The sequence below is a fragment of the Squalius cephalus genome (genome assembly GCF_949319135.1).
Source record: "Squalius cephalus genome assembly, chromosome: 10".
In the NCBI taxonomy this organism is placed as follows: Eukaryota; Metazoa; Chordata; class Actinopteri; order Cypriniformes; family Leuciscidae; genus Squalius; species Squalius cephalus.
In genome coordinates, this window is record NC_137131.1 from 12,193,141 (window position 1) to 12,214,972 (window position 21,832).

Sequence of the window (21,832 nt, forward strand, 5' to 3'; positions counted from 1 at the left end):
TGTATTGCCATATTGTCAGTTTAATGTGCAATCTGATATTTATTATTAGCTGCTACTTAAGAACACAGACCACTAAACGCACAACCCAATCAATTCTGAAACTGCTTTTAGAGCAGTATTCTGGCAACACAGACAGTTATTTAAAGCCCTTATAAAACACAGATTTAATGGACTATACTCTAATTCTTAGCTCTCTGCTATGTTTATTCGCAGCCTATATTTCCCCTCTGCAGAGGTCAGAACAAACTGCAGTATAGCTGAAAATATGATGTGTTTACAAAACACTAGTATGGGTCTCTTATCTTAGTGGAAAGAGGGGAGAAAATGTATAGATTTACAACTCATAATGCAGGCAACATAAACTATGCTCTGCTGCACACAGAATTAGAACTTGTCCTTTATTCGCCTTTCAAACAATACCTGTGTGATTTCTGCACTACTGTCACCGATTGGAAAACGGTCTGCTATTGGTCAAACAAACTGCTCCTCCCCAAACACATACCATTTATTTAGACAAGGATGAATTTTATGAGTCTGTATCATTAGGCAGACAAAGATAATGCATTCTCAATCGTTTATACGTTAACCTTAGGCTTCATTATTTTCAGCAGTATCAAAATGACTCCTGAGAGAGTCAAATGGCAAAACCAATCGAGACACCATCTGACACTTTACATTCTCATTTATCAACTACAATGTTTCCCACAGCATCAGGATCAGGGTGAAGCTGACCAGCACTTACTCCAGGGATCAAGATCTTTATACTTCTCGATGCAAAATCAATTTCTGAGATATACTGTGTTTTCCTCAACAGACCAAAGCTGAGAGAAATGATGCCATGGAGTGCACTTTAGAGTGATAATAGAAAATAAGACATTTTTACACAACAAACAAAGCATGCATATTTTACAATAATTCTCACATATTTTGAAAGGATTTTAATCATATTGCATCTGCGCTGGATTCTAATCTGAATTTCCCAAGTGTTCCAGTTTTGAAGCGCATTTCCAATTTTTTGGAGTACATGCTGAGGAACTACTTTGCAATGGAAACAACCTCAAGCGTTGAAGAGCTGGGTACTGTGGTGTGCAAATTAAAAAAAAGAGTAATAATTTACACAAATGCCAATTTAATTGCTTTCATTGTGTAATAATTCCTGGATCTGATCAGAAATAGCCTCACCTCAGAGATCCCAAAGGTAAAGGGTCTCTCTATGAAGTTATTTTCCCAGCTTTAACATGTTGGATACATTTAGAATTACAGTGATGTTATTTACGCTTCCAGTATCCTTTGTTTCATTATGGATTGCTACATGATGGTACATAAAACAAGGATTTAGGATGCATTCTAAAATACATGCAGACAAATGTATTCATAAATTGAACATGCCCTCATGAGCATGAACAGATTCATGTGTACATAAGTTTTTCATTATATACAGGCTTTTATCCCTTTTTAAGAGGCGGTAGCCACACATCAGCAGTATAAAGTGAGCACACTTATTTATTGACTTACTTATTATTTTTCTCATTTTTCACTATAAATTAGAGTGCTGATTGATATAGGTAAAATGGGAGAATACCTTTTCTCAGAGGATATTGCATGAGAATATTGCATACAAGTTTCTCTTTAAGTGAACACATACATTTTAATGATGAGCATTCATTCAGCTTTCCACTGCAGAGCGAGGAATAAAAAGTTATCATTTAATAGCTCAGTCTTGAGGCCATGTGGTAATTGTAATGATTTAGTCCACTGGAGGCAAGTTGAAGTGCGAACCCAAATGCAATTTATTAACAAAATGTGATCAAACTTAAAACAGAGGCATGAAACTGGAAACTCAAAACAAGAACATCAACTGGAAACATTCAATACTCGACAAAGACACAGGGCAAACATGAGGGCTTAAATGCAAAGACTAATTACAAGACAAGGAACACCTGTGAACAATGATCAGACGATTAACCAATGACAAGACACATGGCAGGATCACATGACAAACAGGGAATCACATGACAAGACACAGAAACATGACAATAGGCTTGTTCGACTTGAACCGGCGCTGCACAGACCGATCGGTTTATGACATCAAAGTATCGCGAGAGCGAATAGAAAGTAGACGGCTCCTTATGCTTTTGAATTGCTCTCGCGGTACTTTGATGTCATAAACCGATCGGTCTGTGCAGCGCCGGTTCAAGTCGAACAAGCCTAATGACAAGAAACAAAACCCAAAACGTGACATAGCCTCCCCCTCTATGGACGGCTCCCGATGCCCAACAAAACCAAAAAAACAATAGTTCAGGAGGGTGGTGGAGCGGAGGCGGTCTTGGGTCGTGGAGCGTGGGCAGCCCCGGCAGTGCAGGAAGCCAGTACGGAGCCGGAAGTGCAAGGGACCAGGGCGGAGCCGGCAGTGCAGGAATCCAGGGTGGTGCCGGCATAGCAATGGGCCATGACGGTTCAGGGGACCAGGGCGGCGCCAACAGTTCAGGGGGGCAGGCCGGCACGGCCTCTGAGGCCTTAATCAGGTACTTACTGCCCCTCCCCAAAATCTTCTTGGGACGAGACTCTGGCTTGGCGGCGGCAATCTTGGGACAAGACTCTGGAACGGCGGCGGCCATCTCGGGACGAGACTATTAACCAATGACAAGACACATGGCAGGATCACATGACAAACAGGGAATCACATGACACAGAAACATGACAATGGCCGTTTCTCAATATGCGTTCTTGTCTGTACTTGTGTTCTTGTGGACTTGTGAAACGTCATCAGTCGCTGCCCAAGTACTGTCCCAATACACAAGTTTGCATTTTGGCAAGAACGGTTAAAAATCCCGGAAGTGTTCTTGACACGCCCATTTTACCGAGGATGCAACGGTTGGTAACTTGTGTGAACTTGACGGCAGAAATATCCGAGCATTCATTTCGGCATTCGAGGAAGGAGAGGCAGGTCAATACAAGTCGTTTTTCTACAATTTCGTACGCTATTTCATCACTAAATTCACTTCTGAGAACATTTGATGCGAGAAATCAACTGTGTAGATTTCAAATATTGGCATATTTACGAAAATCTATGGCGAATCGAAAATGTGCTCAAACGTTTTCGGAAGTGAGAATCTCACTAAGAATAATGGCCAATAATAACGTCAATAATTCTCGTTATGTTTGGGTACTGCAGACGGCGTCTGTGCGGGGGTATTATTGCGCAATACCAGCAAGAACACATCGTCTCAAACTGTCAGCAGCGTTCTGTGTGCTCGTCACCTTGTGAGTTCATTCTTCCAAGAACAACTAGCAAGAGCGTTCTCCCCAAGAACACAAGTCCGTTCTTTGCATTCTTGGTTTTGAGAAACACCCAATGACAAGAACAAGAAACAAAACCCAAAACGTGACAGTAATTCAGTTATTCAATAACTATTGCAGGGGATGCATCATGTCAGATTTGTCACTGTCACTGACATCAAACCTGACATGATGCCTTTAATGGTAGCATATTTTATTTTTGTCTGTTTCTCATGCAAAGAAATTGTATGACTTCAGAGGACATACGAGTCAAATTGGACTAGTTTTATGAAACTTTTGTGGTGTTTTTATCTAATTTTGGAACTTGACAGCCTCATACCACATTCACTTTCAATATAAAGAAAAAAGCTATGATATTCAAAAAAGCCATGATATTCACCCTCACTGAAAGTCACACAGATTTGAAATTACATCAGATTGAGTTGATGATTCAGAGAATTCAGAAAGCCTTGTTATTAGTGAAACCAGTGGCTGTTAAGTGAACTGCAGCCAGCAACTGAAAATGATTTAACAAATCATACATACAAAATACAATCATGCACTGTATCCACTACTGTGTAACACCAACGAGACAGTTGATCTTCAACCACAGCGCACACGCACACCACTGTGCATTATAACAGCTACAGTGCATAGGCGTAATTTGCGGCTGGGACATGTCCCCACCACTTCTTGCCAGGGTCGATATTGTCCCCACCACTTTTTGAAACATCTCACGGCACGGATGTAACTAATACAAATAAATAAAACATCTCCAGTTAACTAGTAGGGCATTAATATCGTTCGTTTGTTAAATAAGAGGCGTTCTAGTGCTGAAATATGTTGTTTTTGAAATCAAGCTGGCGGGTGAACTAATCCTTTAAATTAACATAGCCTTTACCAGGATTGCTTTTTATAGGTTTTGGAGATTGCTGCAGTTGATATGCAGCAATTCTGCTGTATCTTTTCAGACAGGACACAGTAAAGTATAATCGACTAAAAGCTAATGGCATTACTCTGTGAATTTTTACTCTGTGATCTAAAAACTGACATTGAGATTGGCAGTCAGCTTTTTGGATGATGGCCTAGTAGTGATCCAGAAAATCCATTCAATTAATGCTCTACAGACACAAGCTTTAGTGTATTATTGTTATGTTCGCAAAGTGTTTAGGATGGACAAACGTATAGGCCTAGATTAAAAGGCATTCTCATACTGTCTAGTTCTTACAACAGCTTGGTTCAGTATTCAAGTTGCTACCAATAATCCGAAAATAAATACTCTTTTCTACTAATCGATAGATAGAATACATTGATCACTTTTATCTTTTTTGATAATCTGTTTCACTAAGATGTATGTCACAATATGTGATTTTTTTTTTTTCAGTGAACTGTAACTTTCAAATTTGTTTTCACTGGACTTAAGCGGCCAAATCTGTTAATTAGAAGGGAGTTAACTTACACTGTAGTGTATCTATAAATGAACCCTTGACAAGATCCTTATCAAACTCTTAAACCTCAAAACTGAATTTTTCGTTATATAATTAGGAACATTATAGACCAGCATCTAAGATGAAGATGAAATTGCTTCTGTTTGAGTTTGACAAGTTTGCCTCTAATAAAACTTTCTGTGAATACTAATAATGTTTTTAGACATCAAGGCTTTGACAAGCCTTTAAGAGAATCTGAATGAGACAAATGCAGCTTACAAAATACTTATTGTCTAGATATCGCCCTATGAATCAACAACTCTGTGGGATATAAATAGATGACAGTGTGTGTTAGCAGAGCCAGAATATTCTGTCACAGAAAGGTTTGGCCTTCCAAATTTGGTAACAGTGAAGGCGTTAAATAACAGCACATTTTTACTCTTTTTTTTCCATAATTGTTTCACAACATTTCCCAAAAATTCTACATAATATATACAAACAAAATATCATAATATAAGTTATATAAACACTGTAAACGACTGTTTGAGCTAAAGAATAAACACAGATAATCAAGCTGTCATATAGTTATTTTCTAGATGATTTCTCTAAGGGAGTGAGCTACATTAGAGTACATAATATTCTACTAAGAGACCCTTTTGTCCCTTAGTACTGCGGTTGTGTTTCGAATCGAGCATATGTCTCTTTATCTAGATCTCAATAGATTAATTTGTGCTGAATATCCTTCTGAATTATTTATGAAGTCAGCAAACTGGATCTAAACAGCTCGATAGCGTACAGCACTAGCAGCTCACTGCAATCCTTCATCATATTGGACTACTGTTTGTTTACGTTTGATTCAGTTATGCCAGCATTTTCTGCCCATTATACGTACATTGACCTTTTCTGACACAAAGCGTTCTGTCTCCTAATTAGTTTTATGATGATCTGCAAATTGTTTTGTAAAAATGAAGCACAAAAACATGAAACATTTTTTTAAAAATAGTGCTATGACTAATAATGCTGACAGTGTAACTTCTGGACACTTTCGTATTGTTAGAAATGTGAGTATTTATCCTATTAGCCAGCTGAATAAAATCTCTGCTGCACTCAAGTTCAACATTTTTTCCAGCTATCTGGTGTATTCCCGGCTCATCCTGCTAGAACATTTATATAAGTTATTCTGTGATGGTTTCTGTTGCAGTGGAGGCCATGGATGGTAGATCCTGAAGGTCTCCTCAAGCTCTAATTTATTTACGCAGGGCCCCGAGCTCCAGGTAACATCAGCTCCAGCTGTCTCTAGAGCTAGAGACGAAGTATAATCAGATTTTGTACGTGACAAACAACTGGTCTATATTATCAGTAATTAACAAACCAAATGGTATTTTTAAGTGATATATTTATCGTGACAGTATAATTCAGCTGATGACACAAAACCACTGCCAGTTCATCCAGTCTGCTTAATCAGTATGCAGCTGATGCTCGGCTCTTAGATGCAAATGACAGAGGTCCACCTTTATTGTAGCAATACCAAGATTTGACGCAATTTAGGCTACATACATTAATCCGTACATTGAAACCGGTGTTTTTGTTTCAAAATGCTCTCCGTTCACACTTTCAAGCGTTTTCCAAAAGTTTCTCATCCACACCGAATCATTGCAAAACGCTAAAAAATTCACCTTATGATGTTTTATTAACAAGGTTCGGGAGGAGCACGTTCAGATAATTAACACAAGTGGAGAGCACTCAGCAATCAATGGTGAGAGGTATATATACTCAGCAGTCTCACCTCATTCCATTGACAGTTTTTGCAGCATCCCTCCACCACCCCTTCTCCACACTTCTAGTACTAAACACTTACATACGGGGGGAGTACTCTGGGTTCGGGCTGAACTCCGAGCTCGGAGCCCTCCCTCCGGACAGCACGCCATATACGCATTAAACTTACCCATTCAAATTATATGTAAGTGTGAACTCATGAAACTGTGCAATCGTAAAACCTCATAAAAGCTTACTGAGATTGTACAAACAGAACAGACATAATAAAGCTCTCATGCTATTCTTCTGGCAGGATCATTTTATTTAGTAAAATATCTCACCATTCACTGATGCATCCAGGTCGCACTGCACTCACCATTATATGTTTGGTCTAAAACGCAACTGCTCTCATATTTTGCTGCATTACAGCAATTACGAGTACATTTTCTGTCATCTTTGCAGGACTGCGATATGAAGAGTGTAAAAAGCAACATATCTTTATCAACAGTGTGAAAGTGAATAGGCACAATAGAGGTATCAACATACATATCTGTTGGTTCAATTTGCGTCACATGACTAAACATGCGTCATCGTTTACAATTACCTCCGTTTTCTACAGTCCACACTACAATGCGAAAACAGCGTTTTCAAATTTAGCCACAAAAAGCTCAGTTTTCGCTGGACAAAAACGCCATCTCAGTGTGGATGGAAGGCCAAAGCGAGCCAAAAGGGCTAGTTCACAAAAGCGTGACCCTGCAAAAGACGCAAGACGCGAGAGCAACGGTTAGGCTATACACGTCCTTATAGTGCGTGTTTAGATAGAAAAACAATGGAAAAGTAGCGCATTGTAATGGAAAAACGCATTCTGTGTGGACAAGGCCTTAGATTGCCTATAAGTCCTTTCATTCAGACCCTGGAGGACCTATGCCATCAATCCAATAAGTCTTTCCTGGTAATGCTCTGGTCATCCAGTTGCATATGACGAGTCTAGACATCTAAGTGCTGACTCATTTGGATTTATTTACCTTCCAAGGTTCTATTCAATGGACTTCTTTGATGACTGTGTATTTGACATCTGAAGAGATGTGTAGGCCTATTGCTTTTTTCTGATCTGTATTGCATCATGCATCATCCTATTAGTTTTACTGGGGGCATAACCAATAAATGATTTTAGTCGAATCTTTGATCTCAGTGCTTTGTTGAGTTCAAACTTGTGACATATTGTACTATTACATTTGAAAAATGTCAGAGCAATTATTGATCGTTTCAGGTCCACAAACCATTAGAATCAAAACCTTTTCAAAAATAAAATGGCTTCGAGAGTTATCGTTGGCAGCTAGATTTAAAAAGGTATGTGAAAGTAATCTGAAAGTGATGGTAAACTTGGTGGTATTGATCGAAAGATAAGAACAGAATATAGAATCTTGTCCAGCTGATGAGATTCATGGATCTTTTCTATCGAGTTGAAATTCACATATGGACCTTAAACTGACTTTGAACAGATCTGACAGCTTAATTAAATAGCTACGTCTGGTTCATTGTTCTGCTTCTGCCGTGACCTAAAGAAAGCTTGGTGCTGGTTACTCTGGTTACCACATGATACATCGATACATAATGCTGTGGACAGGTATTATATTATATATATAATATTGCTTAAAAAAAATCAATGTACATGTAAGTGGTAAAATAATAGACTGTCTTGATTATCTTTTGCAAATTGGAATACCACAGATATTTGGTATCTTGAGGTGGATGTTGGTTGATTTTAGAGGGAACTATGATGTTCTAGTTGTCCTCAAAGTGTTTTGTACCAGTGGGAGTAAAATCTATTAAAATAGTCTTCATTGTATATGGACCAACATTGTATTGTAGAACTAACATCGTGCTTTATTGTCAACATTAGATTCTATTTCACATCTTTGTTTGAATGCCATTGCAACTCAGTATTGCAGGGCCGCTCTAGTACTGCACTTACATTTATCATTCAGACAGACTGACATGAATCTGTTACACATGGTTAAATTAACTATTAATAATTTATTTACTGGTTTTCTACATACACTTTATGTTGTGCCTTTAATGTCTTTTCGTAGTGTTTTTCATAGAGGTTGCAAGAACATCAGTACATATATCAACAGATACAGGTATTCCATAGGTTAACATTAAGTTTTTTTCTTTTTCTTTTCAATTTCTACTTTCAAAGCACACAGTCATCCTTCAGAGCAAGATATTTTCTCAGCAAAGTAACCATAGCAACTGAGGAACATCTGGTTATATGTAGCACTAATGGAGGAACGAACAAGTCAACAAACAAATAAATTTAATAATTTTAACCAAAAATAGGCACAAAATATTGTGCCTATTTTTTTTGGGGGGGGGGGGGGGGGGGCTGAAAAGATTGCATTTGTATTTTATAGATGTAAATAATACAACCCATTCAAACAATATTGTGCTTCACATAAGCGACCAACAAAATCCCTGCTGTTTCTTTCATGCAGTGTTTATTTTTTCCCCCTACTTTTTTCATTTATCTATCAGCAGTTGTTTGTTTTGAACCTATCTCTTTGGAGACCTGCAGCGGATCTTTTAAATAAAGAATATGACCTCAGTGACATAAATAGACACTTTGAGAAAGTCCATCTGCCATGATTAGTCCTATGTCCTATTAGGCCTGACATCTGAAAGTGGGTCCAAATGTAGAGCCTTATAAAATTTGTGTGTGTGTCTTTACACATAAAAACAGCATTTTTAATTACAACATTAATTATATAGTACCTTTAAATCCTTACTGTTTTCTTGGCATGGTAAAGTGTGGTTATTATGAAATTTAACATGCAGTTAAAATTATATTGCATTTTCGATTGTTTTGACAATGCCCAGACATTTGCCAGGTGTTGTTAACTGGCCTCTGGAGGTGCAGTGGAGTTGTATAGGAAACACCTCCTCATCTCAGCAAACAACAGACACTCTTAACTGCATAAACAGAGGACTGAACGTGACATGTCTTATTACATACTCGTAACTCTTTTTAACTTTTTTAAAGTTAAATCCTAGTTATTACAGTACACTTGACATGCATTAACATTGTTTAGTTGCTTCTAAATCCTCTGGTTTATTTGAAAAGACGGGTTTGATGAAACACTGCATTGGCATCAATATTCAGAACAGCAGACAGGCACACATCTGAGTTTTTCTGAGGTAGCAATTTTGTACAATGCATTTGATGAATTTTAACAATAGTAACAAGCCTTCCAGATAACAGACTGAACATCTTATGTTTGCTTACAACAGGCACCAGTGAAGGTCAGGTGAATGCTGCTTGTCAGATAAAGGTCTGTGAGGGCATGAGTTTAATGTCTCTGGATGGTGTTTCGGTCACGGTCCTGCGCGACAGCTATTTGGCTAGTGCGTATGACTAGTGAGGGAGAATGAGATTAGTGAAACATTTTGCAGGCTCTACTGTGGATAAACCCAAGAGCAAATGTGACACCGGAGACCAGTGTGTATCTCACTGCGGTCACATGTCCGGAAAGCGTCTCAGACAAAATGGGCTTTACAGTTCATTACTCTGTGAATTGCTCACCAGGTTGGTGCATCTGCTTGATTTAACTGGTGAGTGATTGCTTTACATGTACAGATTGGCTATATTGGAGCCTTGAGCTTTCTTTCTCTGTGAAAGAGACTTTATGAACCCAAGGGACAGAGAAGTGTAATTTGGGAAGACAGAGTATAAGGGATGCACCATATTTAAAATTATGCAAAATGGGGCATTTCAAATGACACTGAGGAAGAGAAGCAAAATATATCTTATATAAATATAAAGTGAGGTTCTTACAATCTATAGTACTGGACTTCAAGATGCATTTTGGAAATAGGATGGTATTAAATCACGTATGCTCTCATCTATAAAAAAGCCCTGTGGGACAACGCAAACTCTCGAAGACATTTATATTAATGACCATCTGGTGTGTATTAGGGAACAATTAAATAAAGGTGAAAATTTGCATTCGTGAAAGGAAATTCGTGTGTTATGAGAATTAAGTTCAAGTTCATACAACAGCCACACGACTGACCAAAGTGCTGTACAGAGGTTCAAAAGGAAGGAAAAGGGTAAACTAACAACACAGCTAAAACGCAGTTAAAACAGTTAATCAACAATTACAAATAAAAAAAATTAAATTAAAATTAAAATTATGGAAAACAAGTGCGTTTTTAGTAGAGACTTAAAAGTGGTCAAGGAAGGGGCTATCTTAATTTTTAAAGGCAGATTGTTCCACAACCATGGCCCAACCACAGAAAACACTCAATCCCCGTATACTGTACGTTTTAGTCTGGAATGTGGGACTAATAGAGGTTCTGGTCACTGGATGGTTGCAGCAATTCAGATAAATAGATGGGGGCTAGATCACATAGACATTAATAAACAAATAAAAGGATTTTAAAATCAATTCTGAATTTAATAGGCAGCCAATGAAGGGTCCTCAGAATTGGGGTGATATGGGCGCTTTTATGGCTATTAAGAAGGAATCTTGCTGCAGCATTTTGAACTAGTTGAAGAATCATGGGACTGAAGCATAAAATGAATCTGGGAAAAGGATGATTTATTTTTTTGTTCTGAAAACATTAAGGTGCATGAACAATTCTCTAATTGCTATGACATTATTAAGTCTCTGTAATAAAAGAATAAAATAGCTCCAAATCTCTAGAGGGGATAATGAGTTTAACTAGTCCCAAATTGTCTTTAAATGTAATGGGTAATGTAGAGGTTAATTACGCAAGGATTATAAAAACTGACAAAAACAAAGCAATAGGTAATGATGCCAACTGCGTACACATAATGTATGTGTGTTAAATTACTAAAATAAACTCATTGTAAACAGTACAGTGAATTTAACCCAATGTTCAATTAAAGTGGGTACAATTATGATATTTATAAAAGCTGTAAATAACCTTTAAATCTCCAGATGACTTTAAACGACTAAAGCTTGACTTTAAAGCTCCAAGGTTTATGACAATCCCTCCAGTGGCATATAAAGAAATATTAGCACGAAAAAAATAAATAATAATAAAAAAATTATATATACACTCACCTAAAGGATTATTAGGAACACCTGTTCAATTTCTCATTAATGCAATTATCTAATCAACCAATCACATGGCAGTTGCTTCAATGCATTTAGGGATGTGGTCCTGGTCAAGACAATCTCCTGAACTCCAAACTGAATATCAGAATGGGAAAGAAAGGTGATTTAGGCAATTTTGAGCGTGGCATGGTTGTTGATGCCAGACGGGCCGGTCTGAGTATTTCACAATCTGCTCAGTTACTGGGATTTTCACGCACAACCATTTCTAGGGTTTACAAAGAATGGTGTGAAAATGGAAAAACATCCAGTATGCGGCAGTCCTGTGGGCGAAAATGCCTTGTTGATGCTAGAGGTCAGAGGATAATGGGCCGACTGATTCAAGCTGATAGAAGAGCAACTTTGACTGAAATAACCACTCGTTACAACCGAGGTATGCAGCAAAGCATTTGTGAAGCCACAACACGCACAACCTTGAGGCGGATGGGTTACAACAGCAGAAGACCCCACCGGGTACCACTCATCTCCACTACAAATAGGAAAAAGAGGCTACAATTTGCACGAGCTCACCAAAATTGGACAGTTGAAGACTGGAAAAATGTTGCCTGGTCTGATGAGTCTCGATTTCTGTTGAGACATTCAGATGGTAGAATCAGAATTTGGCGTAAACAGAATGAGAACATGGATCCATCATGCCTTGTTACCACTGTGCAGGCTGGTGGTGGTGGTGTAATGGTGTGGGGGATGTTTTCTTTGCACACTTTAGGCCCCTTAGTGCCAATTGGGCATTGTTTAAATGCCACGGCCTACCTGAGCATTGTTTCTGACCATGTCCATCCTTTATGACCACCATGTACCCATCCTCTGATGGCTACTTCCAGCAGGATAATGCACCATGTCACAAAGCTCGAATCATTTCAAATTGGTTTCTTGAACATGACAATGAGTTCACTGTACTAAAATGGCCCCCACAGTCACCAGATCTCAACCCAATAGAGCATCTTTGGGATGTGGTGGAACGGGAGCTTCGTGCCCTGGATGTGCATCCCACAAATCTCCATCAACTGCAAGATGCTATCCTATCAATATGGGCCAACATTTCTAAAGAATGCTTTCAGCACCTTGTTGAATCAATGCCACGTAGAATTAAGGCAGTTCTGAAGGCAAAAGGGGGTCAAACACAGTATTAGTATGGTGTTCCTAATAATCCTTTAGGTGAGTGTATATATATATATATATATATATATATATATGGTCCTAAGTAGTCATAATGTACTTGATCTACTTTTAGATGACAAGTTACCGAACCACTTCTGCTTATATTATGTAAGCAATTTTGAGACATTTTACATCTATTAGGCTATAACTAATAAAACAAATACTGTTAATCCAAAAAAGAAAACTGAGGTATTTACTGGCTTGAGGCGTAAACACAGTGGAAACAGCATTAGATGAACAACTTCCTGTATGACATTATTGCTCTGCCATAATAGCTTTACTAAACAAGGTTAAATATCAGTAACATAAATACTGATCATCCTCAGATTCTTGTTAATGAGTATTCTGGAGATGTGCTATGCCAAAGAGGATACTAATAGGCTAATTAGAGGTAGAAATCATATATTTTATAGTAAACAATTTATTAGATGCAATGAGCTAAAGTTATTCGCTATAACAAAAATGAGCATGAATGCCTCTTTCTTTCTTACTGGCCCCTAATAAAGCTTAATGAGGTTTAATTGACTGAGATTAGTGCTGCCTCCTGCAGACTTGATAACTGTGCTCAAGAACCGCAAGCAACAAGAAACAATCAGTGTAATAATAAGCTTGACAGAGAGATCGCAACTTTAACTGAGCAGCCATTTGTTGTTAAGAATGAATTCTGAGGAGTTTGTATTCAGAGGCCAAGAGTGGGACTTTCCATTAAAAAAAACAACGATCTTCTCAGGCAAAGGATATGTGTTTTGTTTATCTCAAATATACATTTTTATCTGTTTTCATCAGATAAATAAATGACATGTTACGTTTGGGAAAACCAGGAATTACATACTTTTTTTGTGAGAATTTGTTTTGAATTAAATTTACAGTGATTTAATAAATGAGCCTATAGTTGATGACTAATGTTCTTTAGAAAAACTTCCAGCACTCAAATTTACCTAGGATGTTAGGTCAAGCGTTTGGCTGACTCTGAAATTGAGATTGATCATTTCATTAGCTAAATTGCTTAGAGCAGAAACACAATTGTCCAAAAAACCTTAAAGTAGTCAGTACTAATATAAATTTCCTGAAACAGAGTGCCACGTACAAATCAAACAAGATAAAAAAAAAGTTCAAAACAGAAGCAAAAGTCTTTTTGTTTTGTTGCATTACTTTTGTGGCGGCACAATGTCTGTTGTTTTTTTATGACTAAAGGCTTTTACTAAAAAGGCTACTAATGCTCATTCTCTCAAGACTGATAGTAAGAACTGAAGTTATTTTGGACTAATTTATATTTTAAGCGTTTATTTCAAAGTAATAAACTGACATTGACTCTCTTGCTGAGATCAGGAGACTAAAGCACATCATTAACAAACTCCCTTAGTTTGTCACTCAGAGAAACTGCAATGATTTTACAGTATATACATAAATAAAGTGAAATAGACAGGTATTTTTAGCTGGAATGTCATAAACAGAATCCATGGTGAATTTGATGGGATAAAAACAGACCACCAGAAATATTTCAATACACCCGAACAATTTATATTCTGGACAGGAATGGAATGCAAATGGAGGAACAGTCCCCAAACCGCAAAAACTGGCAGAACATTCTGACTAATTTCAAACCTCAACCTCAAATGCTTCCCCTGGAATTCACATAGAGTTAAATTTGTTAGCAAGTTTCTTCGGTTGTACTCATTTTAGACGTGTCACTCAATTAGTGGTCAGGAAACCGATCAGTATTTGACATTTAGTGAAGGTCATCATTCTCATACACACCCACTCACAAGGCACAATTTAGACATTGTGTTTTAATGCTCAAAAGCCTTCTCATTCCTGGAAAATGGTTTTATCATCTCAGTACTGCATGTTTAAATAACATATTGCAATTGGGAATCTAAAGAAGCAAGGCTGCTGGTCTGTAATCATCCTTTATAGATCTGCATCATATCATAAAACAGATGCCAAGCCATTAGGTAGACATTGTTATATAAGAAGTCTGTTTGTACATGTTGCCAGCCACTGCAAAAAGGCATTTATTATTGTCAACGTGGATTTTTTTTTCTTCTGCCAAGCGAGGTAAAGTACAAGTGGGTAGCAACAGCTATAGCAGTGGCTATAGCAATGTTTATCCTGAACAACCCCATTTCTGCTTTAGAGTAACATTAATAACTTAACACACAGACAACAGTAAAAAAAATTGCTGTCCATTTCTCTGTTTGTGAGTTACTAGATAAGAGTTATTATAAAATTCTTTCGTCTTTCTTTTAACATTTTGTTTGGTCATTTTTGTTTGTGCACTGAAGTAACAGAAAGACCGGGGAGAGTTTGCTGTAAGAGCAGTGGTTTGCTGAGTTCACACTATTCTAGTCCTAAATCACACCTTCCAGTGTTCCTTGCTGCCTGACTGATCCAAAGAAGCTGCACTTGTGTGTCTCAGTAGTCCACATCTAATTGCTTACAGCCTCTCAGCAGCCTGGTATTAATTCTTTCTGACCCCATGAGCCATTGATTCCACTCCATTTGTCCTTCCCCTTGCTCATTAGTGTTAGTTTCTAATCATGTAAGACTTACTGGCAGCTAAAGGGCTTTTAGTCCCTCCAGAGAACCCTCCAACAAAGCATGGGTTTAGCAAATGAGCTCTCAGGATGTCTGGGGATGCATAGTAACACCCAATGCTGAATTATGAAGACTTGGGAAATACTGTACACATGCGCACATAGAGTGCAAACGTGGACCGACCTGACAGCTGCAAACATCAAGCGCAGGAGAGAGCTGTGTCCGTAAGGTCTGATTTACAAGGTCTGCTGTCTGTGCCTCCAACGCTTCCAATGTGATGGAAAATTGAATAGGTGCAAGATCAACAAATTATGCATGCAGGGCAACAGTTTTAAAAGCTCTTTTCAGTTTTTATTATTGCCATGATTGAAAATGAGGAGTCAGTTTTAACAGCAGGATTCATGTGTGGACTGTTGGCATGCTCAGTGGCTATTAAAGTTTAAGTATACCATTTATCAACCATTTATCATTTAACAACAACACACATTTTTGGACAATGACACATATATTAAGGGATTATTGGCAACAATGGCTAGAAAAGTGTAACATTATAAAATAATTTAAACTCAGTTGATAAAGTTGAGATATGGAATTTAGCGTAAAATTATCAAATTATCAAATTTCAACTCCGTAACAAGGTTCTGATCACCCTTTTGGGGTTTATTCTGCAAGAATGACCAACTGACTATAGACACAATCCTGCTTGTTACACGGCTTCTCACCCAATAAATAAATAGCTGTATATAATGGTTATCTTAAAGTTTCCGCTAAGATAAAAAAAATCTATTGTACAAAATAATCTGTCAAGAAACAAGACGAACACTGCAAATAAATTACAGTAGTCTAATATTAAAGTTGATATGAAGTGGAAATTGTGATTGTATTTTCTTCATTATTGTGACGTTTATCTGCTTCTCAAATGAGAAGAATGTAGGGCGGGACTTGATTTTGTTGAGACGGAAGATTGCGTAAGTTGCATGGAACAAGCGCAAGCGCATATGGAAGCATGTTTCCTCAATGAATAAAAAATAAAAAACAAAAAACAAAATTTAGATTTTTTATCTCACAATTCTGTATTTTTTCTTCTTCTCAGAATTGCAAGATATAAACTCTCAGTTGTACGGTGCTCCTAAAGGGACATGGTGGTGTAATAAAATATAATATGAGATGGGAGGAATAATAATAAGCCTTATAATAAAATAATACGTTTTCTCGGAAATGTTTTGCGTTCCCCCGATAAACTTTGCGTTTGCTCAAAAAACATTTTGTTCTTAGTGAGCGAACGAATGTATCTTGGCAGAACGCAAAAGTTTTTCAAGGGAACGCAAAGTTTCTCTGGGGAAGGCAAAGGTTTTGTGAGCGAAAGCAAGGTTACTTGTGGGAACGCAAAACATTTGTGAGAGAACGCAAAAGTATACTGACAGATCATTTTTCCTCAATCTCATATTTTTTTCCTTGACCATGTCCCTTTAGGGGCCCCATACAGTTGTGAGTTATAAAGTCAGAATTATGAGAAATAAACTCGCAATTGCGAGAAAATTACAGATTTTTTTGCTTTTTTCCATTAAATTTGGACTTTATAACTTTTTAGCCTATATTTCGCAATTCTCTCTATGGTGGTGGAAAGAAATATGAGATGTTATGAAAAACAACAAATGAATACTTTCGCATTTTCTCGCAAATCTTTTGTGTTCCACTGAGGAACTTTGCGTTAACTCTTTGCCTTCCCTCGTAAAACTGCAAAACTGTTGTGTTCTTTGCGAGTGAATGCAAAGTTTCTCAGGAATGCAAACATTTTTGCAAGCGAACCAAAAGAAAAATCCACCCCCCCCCCATCTAATTTCTTCCTTCTGCAATTAACTTTTGTAGTTTTTTTTTATTCCATGTCAGAAACAAGCTTTCATTAGTCCACGGTGTGGTACAAGAAACATGAAAGTACTGCCACTTTCAGTTGTACGGGTGAGCGGTCATGGAGAACAGCTCAAAAAAATGGTGTAGGACTTACTTTAAAACAATTTTCGCTCAAAAAATGCTAGTAAATCCACAAATGTTTACAAAGAAATGGCAAGTTACACAATAAATGTGAAACTTTGAAACAGAATGACCGAAATAGTATTTTGTTTCTCTATAATGTATTCCAATAATATCCAATAATTTTGTTTTTACAATGTATTAGGAAATATCCAACATCAGAACAAATGCAACGCCTCCTAATTCCATGATTTACTAATCAGAATTGAGTAATCCAAAGTGTAATATAACAATCAATAGCTAAATGCTTATACTATAATCTGGGAGATAGGCGGCATTTTGATATAGAAACCACCATTGAGCAATTGAATTAAAGTGATGCATGGGCTGTTTACAGCTCGGTTGCATTGAGTCTCATGGCATATGAGTCTAATGGCTTTATATTACTTTCATTACTCATGCTCAAACATCGGGCACACTTCTTTCAGCTTGTAATCAGACACACTATACTTGAATGCATGATGAAACACATTATTTTTGTTTTTCTTTTCAAAACACAATTATTGCATTGCATAGAAATTGAAATGGCAAGCCAGACCACCATTTAGGCAAGCGAGAGGGTAATAATGATATTCCAAGCCATGGTATGAATTCAGACAAATGGTAATGTGATTAGTTTGTGGTTATATCAGTCAAATGGATGTTATGAAGGGGAAAACAGCAATGGCTTATTTTGTGCTTGTTCTTTACCCACAATTACCATACTGAATTAATTTGCATATACATAAGCAAAACACAGTTGAACATGCTATAATCTAGAGTGAAAGTAATTATCACAGAGTTAGTGGCATTGAAGCAACTGCTGTAAGAATCATTTAAGGATATAGTAGTTAATTATTATATTGAATTAATTTGAGTTGAATTAAATTGAATTAATTTGAGTTTAATTAAGAACTGTCTTGTCTTTTTATCACTGTGTCTGTTTAATGGAGCAAAAGCGCAAAATGAAAAATATTAGTGTTTAACTTAATGCTAGCACATTTAGATTACTTAGTGTCAAATTGTGTGTAGTCATGGGAAACCATTTGAAAAATAAGCTTTGCTGTGGAAAAGCTGCTCAGTAACCACAGAGAGCTTCACAGGATCTGCTGTTATATAACAGATTGTTTTGGACAGTCTGACAACGTTCTGAAATATAAGTCCACCTAATGTTGAAATCTTGATAGCTTAGGTCGAAGAGTCAGAGCCCTGTGGTCTTCATTCTGCAAATAATATTTGTACCACAGACAACAGAAGGAAAAGATCTGAATGTTACTTTACAGCTGTTCTACAATAGATCTATTGATCTCCAGAAAGTGCTCTGGGATTTTTGTTAATCGTACAATTAGAACACTTTCTGTATTCTACAAACATGTAACTATCTTTGCAACATTTTCAAGTGTTCTAGTCCGTTTAGCTTAAAAGCAGGGAATCTCTACACTTTTAATCAGCGACCGGTGATGTTACCATGACAATCGATGATTCTGCAGAGTGTAACTGATGGCTGCTGTTGTCTTAGGCTACCAAAGAAGGAAAATATTGACTTTTTGTAAATTCACTCGGTCCATCCTCTTACTAACTACATGCTGATGTCCTGCACTTTAGAAATTATTATGTTTTGTCATGATATTTTAGAAAACCAAAAAGTGTTAGGCCATGTGACACCAAATCTTTAACAACCACAAATAACAATTTTGTTACATAAAGTTTTATTATAGAAATATTGAGTGTAATATATGGGACTTAATATAAATTATATATATTATATATGCAATCTTATCACTTATGAGGCCACAGTTGCAAATTTATAAAAAATTAAAAAACAACTGGAAAAAGGCAAAAACTAAAAAACAAACAAATGGCACAAAGTGTAATTAACTTATCATTTATAGAATGTAAGGTTACACTTTATTTGGACGGTCCCCTTTAGACATTCTGTTGTCTACTAAAGGCTGGCCCACTCTAAAAAATTTTTAAAATCTTACCAGATTTTATGAGAGACCATAAAAAAAAATCTAATTTAAGCAGTTTTGTTCCTATACTGTGTGGAGTGCCGCGATGTGACCAAGACAGTACAGCACACACTAACAGATTCCATTCACAGTCAACCAGAGTCCCGACTGTGAACACGAGAAATCTCGCAAAATCTCCCGCGGTCAAACGTGACTGAAACATGAAACATCTAAGATCAATGAAAATCATCATTAAAAATTATTTTTTTTTAGGGGGAAGAGAAATGTATCATACTTTATTACAATAAGCATGCAATAAGAAATGTGAATGTATTTGGATTAAACAATAATGAAAATTGTATGAGTTTTATTTGAAAATCTGATCAGCTCTCAATACTTTACAATAAATAATAATAATTTGTTACATTTATATAGCGCTTTTCTGGGTACTCACAGCGCTTTACATGGAAGGTGGAATCTCCTCATCCACCACCAATGTGCAGCATGAGCATCCAACTAGATGATGCAACAACAGCTACTGCGCCACGCCCACCACACACCAGCTTACAGTGATGAAGCCAATCAGTATATGGGGATGATTAGGAGGCCATGATGGACAGAGGCCAAGGGGCAAATTTGGCCAGGATGCCGGGGTTACACCCCTAATCTTTTTCGAAGGACATCCTGGTATTTTTAATGAAAACAGAGAGTCAGGACCTCGGTTTAATGTCTCATCCGAAGGACGGTGCTCTTTGACAGTATAGTGTCCCGATCACTACACTGGGCAACCAGCAGCAACCTGGTTTTCCCAGGAGGTCTCACATCCAGGTATTAACCAGGCTCAACCCTGCTTAGTGGGCAACCAGTCTTAGGCTACAGGGTGATATGGCTGCTGGCAAACTTTAATTTGCAAATTGAGGAATCTTCTTATTGATTTCTGGCAGACATCTTGGCACAGGTACAGCTGCAGAGAGAACGACAGCCAGATAGCCATTATGCACATTAGCCAGTTGTGCAGTATTGAAATAGATCTTCAGTACAGCCACTAATGGATTGAACGAACAGCCTCTTGGTCTGTTATCTTGTGATGCAGTCACTCTTTTTGTTCCCTTTTCAAAAGGAGCATATAATGTCTCTATGATACCTGTAGAGATGTATCTCTCTGGATCAAGTTTACAAAATAATCAACAAATAATGTGAACATTTTTGAAAAGCATTTAACATTTTGAATTTTTAAATGACATCCACATATTTCAGCTATTAGAGACAAGATTAATGATAAGCAATGGCAAACTCAACACTGAGACAAAAGACAACAATTCTGATAACAAAGCTGAGTCTAATTACAATTCTGTAATTAATGGAAAAAGCTCTCAGGGCAAATGTAAACAGCTATGAAGAAAAAAACCCAGAAAGAACAAACCATAAATATGTGCGAACTCTTGAGTCACAACACAAAAAACATTAGCACATGCAAGACGTCAACAAGTCTTGTCTGATTGTGAACCTCTGGGAACAAAATGTTAAGGGTTTTTTGTCTCCATAAATGGACTTCAATCCAGTTTCAACAAAGACTTCAAGCAAGAGATTTAAATATGAACATAACTTTCACGTAAACCTTTATAAAAGAGATCTTGTTGTATTTGTAATGTTAATTTAAAGCAAAATCCACCTAAAATGAAAAATATGTCATTATTTACTTACCCTCATGTCTTTTGAAACCCATATGACTTTCTTTCTTGCACGAAACACCAAAATAATTTTCTAGCTGAATGTCAAGAAAGACATGAGGGTGAGTAAATGATGACAGAAGGTTCAGTTTTGGTCCTTTTAAATGAACTGTCATGAATTCAAAGGGAATAAGGGCTGGTTCTTTGACCGCTTGTTCAGTGTCTCATGCTTGAGAGTGGCGTTTTGAAAACTTTTAAAAACACATCTCGAAACCCTGCCTTTTTTCCCATTCATCAGCACTGTTGGATATTATAGTGCGGCATCTCACTTTTTAACGCAAAATCACATTCTCTGTAAATTTCCCCATATATGACATGCAAATCCGATGAGTTATGCCACTCAATTTGAGTTTTTTATACCCTAATGACAAATAAACAAAAATGTATTTTGATTACATTTATTTTATGCCAAGTATACTAAAAATAAATTTACATATTTATACTCAATACCCTGCAATTGTACTTTTGGTATACTAAATTAATATAGTCTTATAGTCTGCTAACAACTAATTTTGTACTTAATGCACTTTTGTTATCCTGGAATAGTGCTGAGGTCCAACTTAAGATATACTTAAGTATTTAATTGTGCTAAAGTGGAATTATTGCAAGTATACTTTAGGTACACTTTAAATATCTTGCATTTAAAGACTGATATTATACAGTGCTCATACTATCCTTACTATTAGTGATAATAAAACACATTTTAGGCTTAATTTGAACCCTTTCATGCATGAATTACGATAACCTCAGTCAGGATTTTTTTTCCTATGTGTTTTGAATTTTTTTTTATTTTTTTTTTTTTTTAAACACATTTTTCAAAGAGATTTTCAGATGTCCACTTG